Source organism: Carassius carassius, chromosome 13 (genome assembly GCF_963082965.1).
Source record: "Carassius carassius chromosome 13, fCarCar2.1, whole genome shotgun sequence".
Lineage (NCBI taxonomy): Eukaryota > Metazoa > Chordata > Actinopteri > Cypriniformes > Cyprinidae > Carassius > Carassius carassius.
Window position 1 is genome coordinate 26484840 of NC_081767.1, and position 14972 is coordinate 26499811.

The 14972-nt window shown below is 36.3% G+C and overlaps 1 pseudogene; it reads right to left on the bottom strand.

Annotated features, from left to right (window-relative positions):
• Window positions 1-781: 781 nt before the first annotated feature.
• LOC132155767 (chitin synthase chs-1-like) lies at window positions 782-12960 on the bottom strand (annotated as a pseudogene).
• Window positions 12961-14972: the final 2012 nt, after the last annotated feature.

Below are 14972 nucleotides of genomic sequence, written 5' to 3' on the forward strand. Positions count from 1 at the left end.
GAAAGTTAGGAGTTGTGAAGAGGACTCCCAAGTCACTAAGATCAAACCATAAACTATCCTAAAATTGCCATTGCCAATGTCTGCCTATGAATGTAAACAGTTTAGAAACATTTGATGATAATAACCTTTTAAAAAGGTATCGTCTTCGGCTTTGGAGGTTATCCCAACTCTAAATCTGTGATTCTTTGATTATATCCAAGTTTTCATTAACCATTTGGTCAGGAAGTAACAGCTGTTCTTTCATCCATTTTTATACGTTTACATGTATTACTATCAGCCATGATTATTCTACTCTGTTATTTAAAAGGCTGTTTATATGTATATTCACTAATTGTTTATGAGAAGCATACAAGTAAGAGGCTGACAATTAGCTGAAAATATACTTGTTTAATTAGTGACACTTAGGCTGCATTTTAAAATCTTTATTTGAATGTGATAACATTTTTATTTTTAAATCTTAATATATAGCAACATCTTGCTCTACAATATTTCTGTGAATAAATCTCTGATGGAGACTATTAGCCAATCACTGTGTGAATAGTTAATAAGCACGCTGACATCATCCATAGCAACAAGGTCAACCCCGCCCTTTCCCTTAGCTTAAGACTTCTCTCTAATCTTTAGTAAAAGTTTGTCTCAGCTTCTTTGTGACTAGAATACAATGTTTTGTGAATACAGGCCCAAAGTTATCTTAGAACATTAGCAATTTTTTCCTGCTGCTCTTTTATTCTCTTTAAGTGGTTCCAGGTGTTTCTTCTGCAGTTCCCTCTATAAACTGATTTCATCCTGCAACATGTGAAAAAAGAGGCTTTAAAACATATCAGTTGATATTTATTTAATGCTTATATCTAATCAGCGACATGGTAAAAAAAAATCAATTGTTGTAGTTTAGTGTACTGAAATGGTACACTGGTAAAAATGATGTGTTGGATTTACTTAAAATATATATGCACCATTTTTGCATCACACTTTTTAAGTAAACCCAACTTGGAACAATTTTACTTAAACAAAATAATCTTTGTTATATGAACTTAAATATTTGAGTTCACTCAACATTCTTTACTTAAAATATGCAACATTATATACCAAGTAATTTCAAGTTGTGTTAACTTAACATTTAAGTTCATTTATATTAAAAAACTGAGTTGAATGAACTTAAATTTTTTACTGATTTTCAATCTATTGGTCTGCTTACAGTACATTTAATATCTTAAAAAACTAAACAAGCAAATTACAAATTAAAGCATTTCAGTTTATTTTTTTGACAGGCTACAAAGCAACGCCTAAAACCACAAATCATGAATGGAAATCAAAATGTGACAAATCGACAAATGGAAGTTCACTTCCAACAGGTTACTTCCTTGATTTTTCACCCTTTGCAACACTTCTTAAAAGATTTACATTTTTCCAACATTTACTTTTGTACAAAATTCCTAATAAAATTTGGAAAAAAAAATTTCTTTCTTTTTGTTTTGTTTGTAAGACAGATTGCAATCTTCACAATAGGTGAAATGATTTTTTTCACCCTTTGCAACAGTTTTTCTAACATTTACTTTTGAAACACGCAAAAAACATCCTAAGAATAAAACAAGAATGCAATCAAACAACTGCTGACAAACATTGTAGTATAACCAGATGTGTCTTGTGACAAACACATTACAAGGCGTAATAGTCAGAACACAATCAATATCTTTCATTTTAACAAAGAAGCTTGTTCTTCAGAGAGTAAACCTTTGGTGAAAGTTTCCCACTATCTAGCTCCAGTAGAATCTTCTGAAAAAATTCAAATGAGTATCTGAGCTCTTTGGGGTAACTCAGATTAATTGCATAAATTAGGCCAAGCAGATAAACACAAGCCTTTGCAACACCTGCCAATCCCGTCATTCTGCTTTCTTTGGTTTTTTTACAGCAGCAGGTCTTTTATTTTTAGCTGAGTTCACAGCTACTTCTGGGCAACCTAGACTTCTCAGTTTTGACCGATAATTTCCCATCTTGTACTTCAATCTTGTTTGCCATCCATATAATCCAGAGAATGACCCAGGCTCCTTTAAGCAAGGATGCTTTTGGATTAATGCTTCTGCAACTGAGGAAATTTGCTGGCTGGTTGGATATGCACAAAACTTGAAGATTTTTTCTGCCAATTTTTCAAGAATATCAGACTTCACACTGGGATTGTTCAGAGCAGTTCCATCATTTTTGTATGCATCATTAGCAGACTTCAGAACTAACTCAGTGTCATAAGCAAACTCTGGAATTTCAAATGGTGATGGCCATGGCTTAGATCTTTGTCCATGACTGTCTGGAAATGAGAGCAATACTGTGTAATCTGATGAGCCAAATGCTGATGGAGCTGAAGAGGCAACTGAACAGTTATCTGAGGATACCTGGGAATCCGTGGCAGAAGGGCCAGCACACTCTAAACTGTCAATTGTGGTTAAATTTATTATCACTGGCTCAGTTTGCACTACTTTAATAGTGTCTTTATCTTTAAGCTCAGATGTTGAAATCAGAGAAAAGAACTCTTCAAAATCAGTGTCTTTGTAATGTAGAGTAAAGCTCCCTTTTATATGGAATGTCTCTCTAACTACTGACTGCAATTTATCACATGTATCTGGAATTCCAGAGGGCAGGTGAAGTTTGCGAATGGAGTTCTGATCAACAATCACCGGTAATACTGCTGGTTCACACATGTCCTGTTTAAAAAAGAAACACTGTTAGAAAGAAATGGAATCAATTAAGGAGAGAGTTCACCCATTCAAGACAATTTACAGTTTACTAAATCTCATTTTGTTCTAAACTAAAATTTCATGTTGTATGAGTAAACAGACACTAATTTAATTTGTTATTCATACAAGTAAATGTCAATTTTCATTTTGGGTGAACTACTCTTTACTGTAAAATACTCAATTAATAAACACATTATGGCTACCTTATTATGATTACATTATGAAACGCTTCAAAGTCACCATACACTTTCCCTTGATAGTGTATGCCACTAAAGGTTCAACATCACTCAAATCTTCTTGGAGAAGTACTTTAACATGGCCAGGTGCATCAAGTTCAAAGGATCTCAAGTGCTCATTGTACCAGGCTGTACGTGTTTTCACTATAATCCCTAAAGAGTTATTTACAACCATCAGCTGGTGTATCTGAACAAAGTCAGGAAGTCCTGCAGTGGAACCATGAGCCAGAACCATTCCTTTACAGTATTTTGTTCCGTAACAAGATACTGTGTTTGCCAACACTATTGATTTTTCATTAGGGAATTTTTTTTGCGAACTGCTTCCTGTACATCATTATGTAGCAAATCCAAACTGACATTGGACACATGTGAAACAGAAAGTGATGGTTTAAAGTTTTCTGAATAATGAAAGTGAAATGCCATCAACAACTGGTGCTTCACTGCAAGCGAAAGCAAGATGTTTCTGAAAGAATGGGTGTGTTGCACAACACGTTTGAAAAAACTGTGCTTCGCCTCGAAGCGCATGGTCCACATTGCCACCAGAGGACCAAAAGCCTGTATCAGTTCTGGATAGTGCTCCAAGAAATGATGCTTAGGGAGCAACTTCTGTTATGGAAATACACTCAAAAATCTGTGTCTATGCCCAGATATTTTGCTGTCAAGGTAGCCAATGGACTCGTGATAATGCACTGCTGAAACTATTAGTTCCACAATTTCTTTAAGGTCCATAAGAATTAACCATGCTGTTTGAATATGTAGAGTATGTTGCTCATTTGTTCTTTTCTGAAATGCACCCAAACGTACTTTTTCAGCTGATAATCTGAACGCTGACCAAGGCAAAATCTGCAGGGTTATGGGCCAGAAAAATTTTCCACAAACCCACCAAGTGAATGGGCTGCTAAATTGTCAGCAACAACACACATCACTGTACCTCTGATATTCTTTCCGAGGCTAGAAATAAAAATTCCTTCTTTCTCCAAAACTCCTAGATCCTTCAAAAGGGGTTCAAGCACAACTGAATATCCATGTCGTTTTACATCTTCTGTTTTGCACAGAACTGCCAAATAAATGGAAGACAACTCAGAACGAAGCACCGATGGTACATTTCCCAGCACCCAATACACTGCTGTAATTTTATGTTTTTTCCGGGATGTTCCAAGTGGATTGCAAATCTCGAATTCGTCAATGTATAAAATCAGTGAAATTTTCACTTCTCCTTCAGAAAGAAAAGTGTTTTGCTGAAAATATAGCCCATCGTGAAAAGATCTGTAGGTTGGGACATCCTGTTTAGAGATCTGAGGTCTTTCAAGTGCCATTTGTGAAATATCAGTGTCATTCATTAAATGGGACAACACTTTGAGAATGGGCACATACTGAAAACTCAGTTTTTCCATTGCATCAGTAACATATTCAACAGGTTCCACAATTAGGAAGTTTTCTTTATAATACTCTTTCTTTAAAGGTCCTCTTATATGAGGACCTAAAGGGACCATCCAATCCAAGTGACTTGCATAATGGACTTGACTCACAAAGTTCCTTTACCAAATCTCTGATCACTGAAGTTTCAAGATCGCAGTCATGCTTCTTTAGTGCTTGTTCATCAACACATCTAAATGCTTCAGCTGACCCTTCTGTTGAAATTAAGTGTAAGTCTTCCTCCAACTGGTCAATGCACTTGGCTGAATCATGAAACAGGCTTTCCAACTTAAGCAGCACAGAGCCTATTTTTCTTTTCAATTAAATCAGGCAAAATTTCACTTACTGCCCTCAATGGCAAAATGCTTTCTTCTTCACTTTCTTCCTCATGAGTTATGCTGCTAGAACGGCCAAAGGCAGAATCTAATCTTGAATGCAGAACTTGTGGTTTGAAGTCATCGACACAATGAGGCATATGCTTTCTGCTTTTGTGAGCCGCAAATGTGCCATACACATTTGTCTTGAAATCACACTGTTTAAAAACACAATCAACAGTCTCTTGTTTCTTTAAATGATGTCTAAGATGTGTAAAGAATTCTGCCTCTGTTGAAAATGTAATGGAGGCACAATGTTGACACAAGAAGCAAAAGTTCTCACCAGGAGTCTGTACATCACAAGGGGCATGGTGCCTTTTCAAGTGTGAACGAATTGAGTTCAATGTTTTAAATGAACAGGGACAATCCGGAAAAATGCATGGTAGTGACCGGTGCCGTCCAAGACAGTCGTGTTGTAATCTGTAATGTTTCAGTAAGTCTGCTTTTGTAGAAACCACTGTACTACACAATTTGCATGACCATTTCATTGTGGACTAGAAGAAGAGAAGAATTCCAAAAACAATTCATATTAAAGTGTGAAATTAATTTTACAAAAAAGTAGTTATTAAACAAAAATATATATGAATTGTTACCTCCAATTATTCCGTTCTAAGGTCTTGCATCATAACTTGTTGCACAGCTGGATGTATGGAAAGATGAATGGATAGAAAAACAGCAGTATTAAATTGCATGAAATAACTGATAAAGTTAGCGTTTATTTTATTTTTTTATACAGAACTTTTGGAAGTGAAATCAACATATTTAATCAGTAAGTCACATTAGCCGTCGGCTAACATATTCACAATTATTGTTTTAATTGTTCACAGTTTAGAAGCTAAACTTGAGCGGTGTACACGCTTGCATAAGTGCTTTTGTATTTTGTCATTATTATAAGAACGGATTAGCGCATTATATTATTGTTTTATGTGAAAGGCGCTGGCTAACTGGCTCATGGACTGCTCTCTGTGCCAATCACAACAGGCTTGTCCAGCTGACAAATCAGAGCAGAGTAGGCTTGAGGAAGGGAGGGGTTTGCTCTAAACTTGCTTGGAACGAATAATTTCTTAATCATTGGCAAATTACTCTAATATTAAATGTATATTCTGATAAAATGACAATGTTTTCTGACCTTAGATGCATTTAAACCTGTTGTAGGGGACTCCAACACAATATTAGATCACTTTACAATACCATATGACCTGCTCTTTAAAAAAAAAAAGAAAAAAAAAGTGATGTTCAATCCTGGTCCTGAAGTGCCACCGCTCTGCACATTTTCTATCTAACGCTACCTTATCCGTTAATAGCGCTCTCTTCGGATCAACGGCAGAGGAAACGCAGGTTTAAATTAGCATTTTTTATCATATTTAAGGTTTAGTAGACAGAGGACTCATTGACATTTAGGAATAAGTTTGCGTGTGCCTGAATCGAGAACGCCATTACTTAATTACCGTGCATGGACATGTAGCATATATTTTAGAATATAATATAAACCAAATATATAATCGGGAAAGGGTTTACGCGTACAAACTCGACGTTTTCATAAGTATTCATAATATGCTTCTAATTACTGAAGCATGATTCTTCAGAAATTATGTTTAAAAGTTCATTTCTTATCTCAAACGCAATAAACGAGTATAAAAAGACATCATAGGCTTACCTCTTTTCAGTGTCTACATCTTTTGCACTTCAGAACTGCTTCCTTCACCCATTAACACACACACACACAAACAAGCGTTCATTGATGGTAAATCGCTAAAAATATAATATACTTAGTTTTCAAAATAAAAAGTTCTTACCACTTCTCAACGTCTACACGTGCTTCACAAAATGGCTGCTTTGCAGGAAACAGTATTTGCATATCACGTGGCTCAAAGACATACTTAAAATATTATGCTAGATTTACTTAATTTTAACTAGTGCTGTCAACGTTAACGCATGCGATTAATTTTTGTCTGGTTTAACGTGTCAAAATATTTAACGCAATTAACGCAGCATCCGTATTTTCTGCCATCCGTTGGCTAGCTTTACATTATATGATCACGCTCTTATTCATTTAAATGCTTTTAAACATTTCAAGCGTGGCAAGACAAAAGAGAATGCACTGTCTGTGAATGCCCTTATGTGACACATACACACGTAGGCTACACACACACACACACAATGCATAGACAGGGCGCCAGAATCCAGTTCTCTTAAGCGCTTGAACTAACAATAAACATCCCAAAGTGCCAGTTTTGTCGATTATCCTCATAAGAGCAATCTTAAATGATTTATATAAAGTCTAAAATGAACAAAAAGAGTTGTGAGAGAATGAGGCGAGATCCATAGACAGTATATAAACGGTGAGATCCGCGTGTCTGTCTGCTCTTAAAGGGACAGCAGCCAATAAAGCTTCCTGTCAGTAAAGTTAAAGAACAAAGGGAACAGAGAAAATGACTCGCTGCTCTTGACTAAATAACTTTTGTAGCTTTAATAAGGATTAACTATTTAATTTATAGTTTATGCAGTGCAGACTGCATATAACTTTGATAACTTTATTAAATTTCTGTATATTTCCTAACTCTTAAGACAGGAAGGGCAGGAGTAAACATGTCATTTATTATGTTAGCATTGTTTTAAGTATACTTAAATTAAAAACTGTTATATTTTTGAAGCCTAATAATAAATGTAAAAAAAAAAAAAATCAGTAGCTGTATTAATATCAGTAATACTGGCCTTCATTCATAAAAAGATGCCATTTAAACAAGTATTTAAAATATACTGTCTTTATGTTGTTTCTACATTAATTTGATTAACTGTGAAATTATTACATTAAAAAAAATATATTAAAAACGTACAAAAACATTTCTTTTTTTATTGTGATTAATTGCGATTAATCAACGAAAAAATTTGTGATTAATCTAGTTAAAGTTTTTAATCGATTGACAGCACTAATTTTAACGTAATTGTACTAGTAGTTGACGTTACTTATTATTTTTTATTTTACTTATGCATATAATTAAGTTCATTTTGTAACTTATATTTTTGCGTTACACGAACTATATATTTTTAGTAATCATTGAAAAGTTATAAATACTAAGTTTTTTGTGTTGGATATAATATCTTTTATAAGTAATAGTTGTTCAGACAACGAATCGTTTTTTTCAGTGTAGTTTAGTGTGGTCAAATGGTAAATTTAAAGTATGAATATTAGAATTTCTATTTTATAACATGGATATTTGGTAATTTAAGAAACATCTCATTACCAAACCAAATGTGTTTCTTAAAATTATTGTTGAAAACATTATTATTATTTTTTTTTCAGGATACTTTAACGGAGTTTAAAAGAAAAACATTAAAACAGTTTTTACCATGAAATTTGATCAATTTAATGCATACTTGCTGAAGTCTTACGGTGCCAACTGAAAAAGAAAACGACACTGGAAGGAAAATAAAAAAGTTACCTATGATTGAAAGAATTGTTCCCACCATGAGAAATGCGTAGAGTACACATGATGGCTGCAATTTTAATCTGCATGTCAGATTTCAGTTTAAAGCACAGGATGAGGTAGACAGTAGGGGGCACTATGGCCAAATCTATGGCTATATATTTTCATCCATATTCAAGTTGAACACAAAGCTTCCTGCAAGATAAAGCACTTTAATAGATATTTTGGACAAATGTTACTGTAAAAACATCGTTATGATGCCATATTGCTTAAACAAAATAATACATCTAATAAGCACAAATTTACTGGAAACCTTACCTGATATCATGAGAAAGATAGTGGCAGGGCCCAGGATGGAAGGGACAGTGCTGATAATCTGGTACAAGATGTAAGGTTTTGAGATAGAGCTGTTCCTCTGAGAGGTCAGTTCTCCTAAACCCAAGAGGTCAATGGTGTTGGCCAAGGTAGAGGGTCCCCAGTGTCTGCGCTGCTTGTAGAACTCTTTAAATTCCTGTGGAGCATTGGTGTATGCATCAGATGCTGCGTTATACTCCACCCTCCAGCCCTGCTGCAGCAGCAGAGTGCACAACCAGCGGTCCTCACCTGACATTGCATCAAACGGATGGGGAATTACGTTAGTCTGGGTTTAATTGGTATTATTTGTCAGTTATTAGCTTTAAGCAGACCTTGTTCATACTGGACGTATTGGCTGGCTTCACTGGCTTTGGTTGCGTATCTCTTCATGACGTTGTCGTCCATGAGTGCAGGCTCCTCTAAAAAGACTAAAACATCCAGGACTTTACCAAAACAACCGGTAAAAGAGTCGCGCGATAACATGTGTCATCACTACAACACGGCATTAGATCTGGCTTTTGTTCATGCAGCGCTCGCCCCGGAATTGAACCCGGCAATGTTACTAGGCCCCCGACCCGGGTTCAATGCCGGAATCAATCCCGGGACGTGTTTGCTTTCACACAGAAGGCGACGTGCAGTGTGAAAGGGGCTCTTGTCAGCAATACCCTGTCCATGGGCTTTTTTTTTTAAGACCATTGCTGATCGTCATCTCTAGTGGCGCAGAAGATAAACTGTAAGTCATACAGATTTTGATGTGATCGACTGAGGTTCGAATCCGCCTTTTGGTCAACCTTTTTCTCCCTTTTCAAGTCACATCCTAAAAGCATTTATTTTAAATGAAGATGAAGTAAATAATCAAAAAGTGAAAATAAAGTATTGGGCAGGGTAAGGGTAGGTGTAGGGAGGGCTTTATTGTCCCAATAAGATGGCATCTATTTAATTGAATTAAAATTTACATTCATTATTGCATACTGTTTTATAATATACTACAATACAGAGGTGCAGAAAATAGCCACTTTTTGCAATAGGAATTATAAATAGCAGAAAATCCTCCTATTTTAACATCTATAGCTATTTGCACGATTTGCACGGGGAAATGGTCATGACATAATGGTTAGAGAGTCGGACTCGCAATCGAAGGGTTGTGAGTTCGAGTCTCGGGCCGGCAGGAATTGTAGGTGGGGGGAGTGCATGTACAGTGCTCTCTCCACCCTCAATACCACGTATAAATGGCTGCCCACAGCTCTATGTGTGTGTGTGATCACTGCTGTGTGTGTGCACTTTGGATGGGTTAAAAGCAGAGCACGAATTCCGAGTATGGGCTGTATGTCAAGTCACTTTAACTAACTTTCACTTTTTTTCACTTAGTGTAAATAGCTGCTGCCTTTTTTGATAACTGCCAGACTAATGCCAGCGATGCAATGTTGCCAGATATTGCTATTAAAATAAACAAAAACCTATAAATAAATAAAATAAATCAAAATTATTTCAGATATTTTGGAAATTAGATAAGATAACTACAACTTCCAACTTTAACTTTCTAAAGTGCAAATTAAGTGGAAAAACGAGTCAAAAAATGCTTATAACAGCTGAAACTGGCAACACTGAGGCTGCGTCTCGTGCTGTTACTCACTGCACTCTGAAGACTCATTCACTTCGGCAGCATCTCACAGAGATAATTTTCATACCATGGACGCTAAACATGTTGAATTAAACATGCAGACATTCATATGAGGGGTCTAGCAGCATATTATTCAATCAGAGAACAAATTTTATTTTTGAACATGTAAAATTTACAGAGGTCCGGACCTCGGTGACCTCATAGCTGGCTACGGCCATGACCATGTCTACACCGGAAACGAGTGGCGCAATCCAACAACTAATTAATTATTAATTATATAACAAATTAATTATTAAATAAATAATATTAATAATATAATAATCCAAGCCTACAATCCAATGTATTTATAGCCTAGTTTGTTCATTTTTAATCCAATTTTGAGTTTGCTGGTATAATAATTGCTTTCCCTAGGCAAACCTGACATTTTGGTCTAATATGTGTACAAGAAGATTGCTTAAAAAGGACATACTGACATAAATTAAAAGCAAATAACATTTTGAATCCTAAACAAGTAACACTACAGTTCTATAGTCTAATCTGAAGGGTGAACTCAAAAGACATAAATCATACAAGGTCATTTTTGAAGATTAGAATCCACTGTAAAAAAACAAAAAACAAACATCTCTTCAAAGTGATTTCGCCATCATATGGACATTTAAAGCATAACCAATAATTACGATAAAAAAATAATAATAAGTACTATGCACCCATTTGTAAGGAATGACATGAACAACCCATTTGTTCATGTCTGACATGAAAAGCAATAAAAAACGTTAAGGTAGGGATTCTCCACTCTAGCCCTCAGAGTACACTTCCTATAGAATTTAGCTCAAATCTCAGTCAAACTCACCTGCTTGTAACTTTCTAGTAATCGTAAAGATTTTGGTTAGCCTGTTCAGGAGTATTTTATTAGGGTCGGATCTTAACTCTGCAATAAAGTGGACCTCAATAAAGTGGGTAATTCTTTTAGTGGGACCAGATGACAGGCCTTAGAAAATCTGCCAACAATTACCAGTATTTTTGTGTAGCCATTACAGTTGGGTAGGTCAGTGACGAAATCCACCACCAGGTGAGACCAGGGCCGCTGAGACCATGGACCCATTGCATGATGCGCTGACGAAGAGATCCTGGAACGTATTGGCGGTTAGGGGGACATCCTGATGGTGTGGGTTCTGTTAGTTGTTGTCTTTGAATATCCTCCATTATATCCCAGTGGATAGGTGCCACAATGACTGATGGAGGTATAATTGGTCCCTGGCAGAAAGAAATTTCCTCTGACTCATATCTTCGTGACAAGCCGTCTGCTTTACCATTCTTACTTCCGATACGTGACTCGGAATTGAAATCTGGTGAAGAATAATGATCACCGAGCCTGTCTTGGGTTCAAATGTTTAGCACTCTTGATATACTCCAAATTTTTGTGATCTGTAATCACCTGAAATGGATGATGTGCTCCCTCCAACCAGTGTCTCCACTCGGACAGTGCTTCCTTGATGGAATGTAATTCATTGTTTCCTACATCATAGCTCCACTCCATGATGACTTATCTTGTAGCCTAGAAAAGTGGTATTCGAGACATGAAATTCAAATTTTTCTGCCTTAACATATAAATGGTTTGCCAGTAAACGAGACAGAACATCTTTCACATGTTGGATATATTTTTCACATGTCTTTGAATATATTAGAATGTCATCAATGTAAGCGATAATGTGGTGGTTTATAATGTCCTGAGAGATCTCATTGATAAATGATTGAAATAAAGACAGTGAATTGGATAGGTCGTATGGCATCACCAAGTATTCATAATGCCCCCTGGTGGTGATAAATGCTATCTTCCATTCATCACCTTCTCTGATCCTGATTCTATTATAGGCACTTCGTAAATCAAGCTTAGTAAAAATTGTGGATTCAATGGGAGTGGGTACCTGTTCTTGATAGTGATTGAGTTGAGACCACGATAGTCGATACAGGGGTGGAGGCCTCCATCCTTTTTCTCCACAAAGAAAAATCAAGATGCTGCTGGTGATGTGGATGGGCGGATAAAACCTGACCCCAGAGCCTCATCAATGTACTCTTCCATGGCGTGTGTTTCAGGTATAGTTAATGGGTATACCTTGCTTCTGGGAGGTGCAGTGTTTGGTAAAAAGTCTATGGCATAGTCCCTAGGGCGGTGTGGAGGTAATATGGTAGCTTTAGCTTAGCTGAAGACTTCCTGGAATTCTATGTACTCTGTGGGAATATTAACTGGTTCGTTATTTTCTGGACTTTCAATACTTATGGTTAGACATGGAAGTTGTGTATGACCTTGTAGGCAATGATTATGACAATGCGGAGACCATTAGGTAAGTTTCCTGGAACCCCAAGAAATCTGTGGGTTGTGGATGGTTAGCCAGGGATTTCCTAATATTACTGGATGCTGGGGTGTAGTGCTAACATAAAAGGAGATGGTCTCTGAATGGAACAGACCAATCTTGACTGTAATAGGGATGGTTTGATGAGTGATACCTTTGCCAATGGGTTGACTGTTGATGGCGGTGATGTTAATTGGTGGTATGCAAGGAATGATAGGGATGTTGAGTTTAGCCACCAATTCATGATGAATTAGATTCAATGCAGATCCTGAGTCGATTAGCGCTGAAACACATTGTACATAAGTTGTATAAGTGAGGGTCAGAAAGGGAGTAAAGCACTTGGTGAGTAGATTACTTAAATGTACACTCACTTTATATTGTGTGGGCTGGTTGGGGCAGTAACGGCATTGGTGACTTGGTTGACCAGAGTAAAAACAATCTCTGTACACATCATCTTTCACGTTCTTCAGTGGAGATTTTAGTAAGCCTATTTGCATGGGTTCGACAGATTCTGTGCAACTAAAAATATAGTACAAGAACAAAAATAAGACAAAAAACCTGCTAGTCAACATAAATAAAAGCCCAAAATATAGAAATGTACATTATGTATTTACAAGAACAATCAAATAGTACAAGAACAAAAATAAGACAAAAAACTGAACAAAAAAAAATGATCTTTATTATTCTTTGAAGGTCTGTCATGACACGCCTCATCATCCTCCTCCTCCTCCTCCGCCGCCGCCTCCTCTTCCTCTTGCTTCCTGCACTATCCAATGACGTTTGATAGGGTGTCTGAGGTTTTTTTTCTTTTTCTTTTTTTCGGCGCACAAATTTTTTAGCGGATAGGCATTTTCGTCCTCACGGATCTGGCGTTTTGGAAGAGTGAAACCGATGTTTTGAAACTGGGTCCCAGAGTGGATATATTTGAAAACGCCACCTTTGCGTTTCGTCTGGATGGCGAATCCGTACACTTTCTGAAAATATGACATCAGCCCACGTCTCGCCCCTAGTCAAACACCACTACATCACGTAACAGCAACAAAAACATGAACAAACACTGAACGATTGTATTTTTTATTAACTAAAATTAACACGGATTAATAAATGTATTGTTCCATGTTCGTTTGTGTACCACGCGCAAGGTTTATCAGCAAATCCATGTCGTCTTCTCCGTTTTAAGTGTATCTCTGTGGCAGAATTACAGCGCCACATGCTGGTCTGGCATGTATACTACATCGGTTTCGTGTGGACGCGGATATTTCTTGAGAGAGGGAAAAAAAGATAGGGGGTCCGTCTCCGTGTGGACGGGGCCAAAGAAGTAACGGGTAGTTACGGTTATGGATAGAAATGTACCGGAGTAAAGAGTACAATATTTGTTTCTCAAATGTACTTGAGTAAAGTCATGAGTACTCCCCAAAAATGATACTCGAGTAAAGTACAGATCCCTCAAAATTGTACTTAAGTACTGTACTCAAGTAAATGTACTCCGTGACTGTCCGGCTCTGTATATCATGTTAATATATTGCCATAGTTAAATTCCATAACATGCCAATTACATGTGATACCAATTTCACGTGTTCGCACATACATAAGTTCTTGCATAATATTTTTCGTTAATTCTTAGTTTTTGCCTTGATAATAGAAAATATGAGCTAGGCATCATGTATGACAAAAATGAGATATGAGCTACAAAATGACCAGATCCTGCCATTAGCTATATAGAAGACATATATTGTATGTATAGGGCTTATATGTGGATATGAAGAAGCAATAAAGGAGACCTATATTTCCTGTATATGCACATATATGCACCTCAAATTTGCCTATATGTGGCATATATACGAATATATGCAGCATATATGCAGTATATATATTATCATATATGTGCATATATGCAGCATATATGTGCATATACACTGCATATAGGTTTCATATATGCGCATATATCCACATATAGGTTCTTTCCATGTGGGAGCCTTATAACTAGATGGGAGGGAGGACTACGCTATTATTCAACATGGTTTATATGTAAAGTGATGCTAATTTTAAATATAAGTGTCTCACCAGATACATTGCATGGTCAAACGTGTGCAATCCCTTCAAATTAATAGATTACCTTAAAACAATATCTGGGAGGAAAATAATGTATATGTATATAATGTATATAAAATAATGTATATAGAGTGGCATTCGTGAGAATTTTGTTCTCCTTCTTAAGGAAATAGTTTAGGCCCTTTTGCGTTGTAGCGTGACAGCTGCACCTGCACACAAGATAATGTGTAATTATAAGAAATAATAATAATAATAATAAAAAACTGACTTCCAGAAGTCCAGACCCCAAAATCTGCAAACAACATAAATGTAACTAAATATTTAAGACACAAAAGGAAAAAGGAAATTATTTTCTTTTTTCTTCATGATTCAGGGTTTCCATATGCTATAAGTAAAACATTCACCACCCAACAA